Source organism: Mizuhopecten yessoensis, unplaced genomic scaffold, assembly GCF_002113885.1.
Source record: "Mizuhopecten yessoensis strain PY_sf001 unplaced genomic scaffold, ASM211388v2 scaffold3575, whole genome shotgun sequence".
NCBI lineage: Eukaryota > Metazoa > Mollusca > Bivalvia > Pectinida > Pectinidae > Mizuhopecten > Mizuhopecten yessoensis.
Genome location: NW_018405113.1, coordinates 1,705,317 through 1,713,336, shown reverse-complemented (window position 1 = coordinate 1,713,336; position 8,020 = coordinate 1,705,317). Strand labels below are relative to the sequence as shown.

The window sequence follows — 8,020 nt, the reverse complement described above, 5'->3', positions numbered from 1 at the left end:
AAAACCTTCCTGTGCGTTTGTACTTATTCCCTGTTCTGCCATTTGTCGAAAATTTGTCCTGACAAACTCGCTGTGTAAAAGAGGATTTGTGTATAGCACACAGTCCCATTTGTAACGATAGATCTTCTTCATTGTACAGAAACACGCTGGCACCCCTCGTAAATTCCTCAACTGATCATGTCATTACAGTTTTTAAACGTTTTGATACTATTTGCTGTTGATCATTGTTTAGAATCTTGACGTCAACATGGGTATTCCAAAAGTGTTTTCAAAGTTTTATACTGTCACAGAGATCTGCCATTGTTCACCTTGGGTTATAAGTTTACATATTGTGTCATATAGCACACCATCCTCGTTATGTAACAGGAGAAAGAGAAATGTAATGGCCAGACCGGGGTTTGAACCCGGGACCCTTCGTACTCCAGACGGATACTCTACCAATTGAGCTACCTGGTCGCTGACGATCGACCCAGTGCAGTTCCGCATCATGTTTGTCATTTAACATATACTGTATTTCATTAAGTATTGTATTTCATTAAATATTATGTTCAGCAACTAAGTTATTGCCATTATAGATATAGTCGAGACACAAGCCATTTACACTCTTTGCTTGACAAAGGAAACTGACGTTTTCGAAAGACTGATGAATCTTATTCCGTATATGATTATATAGTTTAGTTACAGTTTGGATAAGCATTGCTGTAATTTGACTTTTGACCCCCTTGATGTGACCATGACCTTGAAAGTATAGACTAGGGTGTTATAAGCAAAAACTACTGTCTTGTCAATATAAAACATGTACATACGAAAGTTCAATAAATAAGCATTATAATTACTGTTCAGAAGGGTAAGCATTGCGCTGTAATGGGGGGGGGTACTTATCATACACTGATCTTAAATTAACCAGGAATAATACAGGCAAAGCCTATCCAAGCCTTCTGTTACATAACACACACATTTTAATAATAACCAGGCCACAGATGCAGAAGCTGGACCCGATGTGTTCAGCTTGTTGCTATTACAGTACAATATAGAACAGTTTCTCTGCTTCGTCTTTTCTTAATCAAGTTGTTTCTAAAAGTGTTCCTGATCACAATTTGACAAAAAAAAAGAATTTTCATTGCAAATGGAGTAAAAGTTTGTACAAAAATGTCTTAAAGTTATATTAGGTGAAGATAACTGGGCTGAGACATTGAGTGTTGCTGTAGATGGACTATTTATAACACAATCTTGTGTAATCAACCGGATTGGAATGTGATTGTCCATTTCTCATATTAAAATTGCAGTCTGTTTCTGTACAATGACTTCATTGTGGTAAGACTGAACCACCTGACAGCCACATATTAAGCACACTATTAAAACTGCCACTTGTAATACAATTTATAGGACTCATGAGTATCATTATTATTATTTTTATTATTTTTTAAATAATTTTTGACAAGCATTTTCAAAAGCTTGCCTTTTCTTCATAATAATGACAGAGAAAAAAGAACTTTATTCTCCACCAGAACTATGAATTCTGAAGAGAAATGACAATATTTTTAACAAGGATATTGATTATCAGATATTAAACTCACCTCAGAGGCAAAAGCAAAAGTGTATGGAATGAGTTAAAATATCAAATAATGTATACATGTACATATAACTAAATATCTCTGCCCCGGAGAACAGTATTTATGTGTGAATGTGATTATGCCAGGAAGGGGAAGGACACAGAGCAATCTGCTTCAGCAACAGTCTAAACTTTGACCTTTCTGCATGTTTGGTAACAGTTGGCAGCATGTATTACAAAAGTAATTTAGAAATGTACTCCAGTAATAAAAACAAATTTATAATGGCAAACAGCTTGCAGCTAATGTTACATACCATAGAAACTTAAAAAAAAATCAATTCTCAAAGACGAGTACTTTGTTGTGGTTTTATCACCAGACATTAGATTGAGAACATTCAGTACCACTATTTTCAATTGATATGACAGGCAAATTGAGCGAACTCATAAAAACTGCTTCCAGATCAAATCTAATTGGGACAGAGGATAAATTAAACATTTTTTTTTGGCACAAACAAAGCAATAACTTCATAGAGATCAGATAAACAAATTTAGACAAGAGGCCCAAGGGCCTTAGTGCACGTGGTCACCTGAGTTATATCATAGGTACTGGTAGCTTTATTTTATTGTTTAGATGTGATGTGGAAATCAGCATGTAAACTAAGTGAAATACAATACTTGTCATGTCATCAAAGAATAAGAATTTGAAAATATTGGTAAATGTTCCCATAAGTCAGTTTACTCTTTGTTAAATTCCGACCAACTTTGCTTCATAATGTCACAAAAAAATGTTCATCAGGGAAAAGATACAAAATTTGACCTTGACCTATGACCCAGTGACATTAACCTTTAGTCGATTGACTCCTTGTTTAATTCTGAGCAACATTGCTTCAAAGCTTCATAACAAAATGTTCACCAGTAAAAGATACAAAATTTAACCTTGACCTTTGACCCAATGACCTTGACCTCTGATCTTGACCTTTGATCAGTTGACTCCTTGTTTAATTCTGATCAACTTTGCTTCATCATGTCATAATAAAATGCTCATCAGTGAAAAGATGCAAAATTTGACTTGGACCTTTGAACCTTATGACCTTGACCTTTGACCTTGACTTTTTACCTCAGTGTGTCTCTTTGTTTAATTCCGACCAACTTTCATATACTATCATTTATTTAGTAGACTATTGAGTTGATTTCAATTTAATAACCGGTATTTTGAAAATTGATGAACTCTGTATTTTCTTAAAATGAATTTCAAATCAATTCCAAGACCTGACAGGAGAATTTCATACATTCAAGTTTTACAATTATTTGACCTGTGACCCCTTGCCCTTAACTTGACTTTAAAGGTGCAGAACCAAAATCTTAAACAACAAGCTGTCTGGTCATGATTAATATAATTATACTTGATATCAAAAGGAAAAGTTCAACCATTTAGAAGACATGGGTTGGATATGCATAACAATGATTTGACCTTTGACCCCTTTCCTTGACCTTGATCTTTTGGTTATAGATCTAGTGTTAAATGACACACTGTCTGGTTATAACAAACAAATCTGTGACGTTGCATAGAAAAAAGTTTCAGCCATTTAGAAGGTACATCTTGTGGATAAGCTGTACAATGATTTGACCTTTGACCTCTTTTTTTTACCATGACCTATTGAGTTAAGACCAAACAATATCTGTAAATTTTCAAAAGGAAAGGCTCGACTATTTTTGAAGATATTGTCAGGAAAGGGTGCTAAAAGATACATTGCGCTTAAGTGCAATTGAATGGATAGTCATATTTACGCATTAAACTGCTTTCAGATACGGTTCATAGGAAATATGAATACCCACTATATCACAGGAAAATTATTTGAACCATGTTTCATTTTCCTGCATTGCAATGAGCAATCATAATGCTTATGAACCAATCTAAAAGCATGTCGATACTTATATTCACATGTTTGTCTTTTAAAACAATAAAAACGGCACCAAAAAAATATTTAAACAAGAGATCCCAGAGGGATCTTGGTGCCCACCACTGTACCATCTTTATAAGTTCTTTGTCAGTTCGATCTTTTCTCTTGTTTTTTCTAATCTGTTTGATCGAGTCATGTTAACAGTAAAAGCACCTTGAGGTAACTTCTGATCTAAACTTAATACTGCTGTGTATAAAAGACATGTGAAATGAGTTTGTCATTTCACATATTTACTAGTACAGTACTTAATGTGAAAGAAATAGAATCATTGCAATATGGGAAAGATCTGTTTATTTCTTCCTTTAGCCATTTTGTATTTATGATCAGTCTCAAAATATAACATGCACAACGAGAGGGATCAAGGGGAACCTACATATCAAATTTGAGAAAGATCCCTCAAGTTATTCCTGAGAAATATTACTAACAAACCTTCAATGTCAAAAATCGAAGATGGCTGTCGGTAGGCCATTTTATTTAACTGATCAGTTTCAAAAGTAAACATGAACAATAAAGGCTAGTGGGGAACCTGCATTGGCTGGCCCAAAAAATATTTCGGGGCGAGTAAAATATTGGTAGCCAAAATATTTTTGGGAAGAAATATTTCCACAGCATTTAACACAATGCTTCAGCACATTTAAATTACATATAACATGACAATGTTTGTAATATGTAAAACAAAATAAAAACATAAATTTTTTAATTCTTCAACCCTACATGTAGTTAAAACCTGATATGATTCCCAAAGAAATACACAAAACTCGCACCTCAAAGAAGACACCCTGGCAGTATTTATATAGAAAAATAAAAAATAAAAAATCATCACATTTTCTAAATCACGGACAGTTCGATTCAAATCGAAGTAATGACAACTGAAAAATGCACTGCCCCCAAGTTAATGTGGAAGGGACTATAATTTCTTTTATTCATTAATTTTTCAACAGTCGCCCAAACTATTTTTGTTGGGCCAGTGACTACCTCACTTTTGACAACTTTTGGTCGCCCAAGCAAGATTTTAATCGCCATTGGCAAGCAGGCGCCCATCCATTTCAGGCACTGCTGCACAACAAGGGAACAAGGGAACCTACATATAAAATTTGAGAAAGATCCCTCTGGTACATCCCGAGAAATATCGATAACAAACTTTCACTATCAAAATCCAAGATGGCTGCCTGTCGGCCATGTTGTTTATCCGATCAGTCTCAAAAGCTATCCTGCACAGCTAAGGACCAAGGGGAACCTACCTATAAAATTTAAGAAAGATCCCTCTGGTACTTCTTAAGAAATACTGATAACAAGAATTGTTTAAGGACGGACCACAGACCACGGACCACAGACGCAGGGTGATTTGAATAGCCCACCATCAGATGATGGTGGGCTAAAAATCCTACCAAGATTCACTGCAATGATCAACCTATTGGAACAGCCTAAAGCATTTGTCAATGACATTCTAATGCGGAGGCTTGTCCGCTAGATTTGAAAGTTGAGTAACGCTGTCGTCGTTGAAACATGTTTAGGTTGCAAAGGAACTAAGAATAGACATAGTTATATTGCTGGTCCACTTCATTGTGAAAACTAGCAAGATAGATTTTTCTCTGGACGTGTTACTTAAACCAAGTAAACCGATAGTGACATTTCATATTAATTGAAGCAGCTAGGTAATGGACTTCCGGACACTGAGTTAGGGAGGCCGTGCGTCTTACCAGAACATATACTTGCCAATTTTTTAAAATTTCCATGGCATCTTTTGAGCTGTTATTTCAGATGAAATCATTAAATCTTAGAAAACAGGAAGAGTTTAGCAAACTCACTGGTTGAAAATGCTAAACTTTAGGGTTCAAAATCAGGAGTCTCGCTCCGAAATAGGGAGAGTTGGCATTAGTATGCCAGAATTAACGTGTTACATGGCTGAAGACAAGATTCATAGTGATATCTAAAAATATCATTTTATTTCCGTCTGAAAGTTACAGAGTACGGTAATATTGATACGATTGAATATTAATGCTATGGTTTTATGGTGGAATAGACAACTTAATTCTCACCTGCGTCTTTCGTGTTGTTTGTGTACCTTTTGGTCACGTTCGTATTTCTACTTATTTGGGTCATCATATAGTCTGATGACCTGAAACGAAGTGTACTTGGTTTGCACAGTGACATTGAATGACACTGTAGAAAGTAGATACACTGTACTTGTTTTTGATGGTGTAAAACATTAAAACTCACAGAAATGGAAGAATTTCTCCCATTTCAAATTTTAAGTATGTGTTTACTTGTACCAAAGGAAAGTTAACTACGATACCTACATTGGACAAATGAAGTCAAACAGCTGACGGCTGTGGGCGTCAGACTTGGTACATGTATATTTATTATATATAATCCGTATTTAAGTATGTGTGAGCTTACATGTATTTCTATCCATACAAACTGCACAAGGCCTTGTAAAGCTGGCAATAGATTTTTTTAAGTGTTTTTCTTTTTAAACCACTGAAAGATATCAAGTTCACTTTTACTTAAATTTAATGTCTCAATAATGACCAAACCCAAGTGAGAATCTGAATTATGAAATATCATCAAATAATTTTTTGAATTTATTTTCAAAAAGTAATGTATCTGTTTCATAGTGAATAGTAAAACAGTGGTTCAGTTTTACAATTTAATCAGGGTAAATCATAAACTCAAAATGAAATCCAATCAAGTGACTTTTAACAATTTAAAATTATTAAATTAAAGAATTCTCAAACGAGCCCTTTTGTTAAAAAAAAAATGAAATATCCTAACTTGACAATTTATATTCAGGCTTTGAACATTTTACACAAAGCTCTGAGGAGTGGACTAATGATGGCAGGAAGACACACTGATCAATACTAACCATTAGTGAGGAAAGGTTAAACAGGCAATGTTTGAAGAATTCAAGTGTCGACTCTAAATAAGCTATGTCATACAACTCTCGTTTTTAAACAGAAATCTATAGTGGTACATCCTGCCTCTGAAACCATTAATTGTCTTCTGTTGATTTCAAACAAAATTGGATAATTTAGCGTTTCTGTCATTCTTTCCTTATATAGACATAAAACAGAATAGTCAACCAAATGGCTCCATGTTTAGAAATAAAATGAATGCTTTCTGCATGGAAAGTAGTCATTGAGGACATACACATGTTTATTTTGAAACTTGTAGCTCGGTTAAGTTATGGCTGTACTTAAAGTCTCCTTTGGTCCTTACATAATTACTCACTCAGCCCTAACTGGTATTACGTTGTGCACTTTTCTGACTCAAAATTGACAGCAAGCAGAGATGGAATCCTCATTGTCATTGTGATGAGGGAAAACATGTACAACTCATTGCTTAAAACACGTTTCAACAAAATCTCAGATTCAAAGGTACTATGTATCCATTGAAAAACTTGAAAATACTAACGTCAGATTTATAATCAGGGTTTTAAACATCAATACAGCAAAAATAAAAGGTTCATTTAATGCCTGAATCAAGTGACCTTCCATGTTTGATCGACAGACGCTAGCCAACCTTACCAACAGTAGACAAGCTGACGTTACTAATACTACTTTTTCACCCTATGCCTGTGTTAGAAAATATAACTGTGGGACTAGTATAAAAGCATACATTTTTATTGATATCATTTTTTGTTTATTCTCTAGATTTAAAAATAAAATTTAAAAAAATCCACAAAGTTTTTACTAATACAAGTATGTCTGATGGACTATTGACCATGTTAAATTACAAAGTTTATACAAGTACTTTTTTCAACAAATGTTTATTCCAGGAAAATCTACTCCTAGTGAATTTGATGCCGTTAAATACTGCAGCCCTGAAATTTTACCCTAAAAAAAATTTCTGTTTTTATTATATTCTCAATTCATGTCAATTAGTGAATATTGACTTCAAATTAAAACTTTAAGAAAACATCTGTAAGACTGATGTATATATAGCAACACTGACCTTGGCAGTCGACCTTTGGACCCTGACATATGAACTCATCTGAGATATTGATTAAATCTCATACTTGACCTATGTATAAACTTTCATGAAAATATGTTAAGAAACAAAGACAGTTATGACATGACTAAAATTGCAATGCAACAGAACAGACATGGTTATCATCGTTTGTGCCAATCCCCTCCCCTATCCCAATGAAAAGGGCAATAACTCCATCAGAAATCAAAAGCCTGCATGATGTACACCATAGGCCAAGATGCAAGATGTACATATTCTGATAAAACTCAAAATAATCCTGAAACTTTGTTGTAGATGATTAAAAAATTACCTCTATCTGATTTGGTGTTCAATTTGTTTTATCTTCATATAAAGACATGTAACAAGACCAACTTAGACGGTTACAATGATACCACTCGATCCACTCCAAGTAACGTGTTGATTTTAACAAGCACTCCCATTAGGAAATATTCCCATGCCTTAATTAAAAGGTCTAACATTTCCTAATGAGGGAAAATTTTAAAGAACACATTCTTTCACAGATTGAAGCTATAAAAAG

The 8,020-nt window shown here is 34.3% G+C and overlaps 1 non-coding gene across 1 annotated transcript; it reads right to left on the bottom strand.

Moving 5' to 3' along the window:
- Nucleotides 1-383: 383 nt before the first annotated feature.
- Nucleotides 384-456, bottom strand: Trnas-gga. Its single transcript has one exon. It is a non-coding gene; the product is annotated as a tRNA-Ser (tRNA).
- Nucleotides 457-8,020: the final 7,564 nt, after the last annotated feature.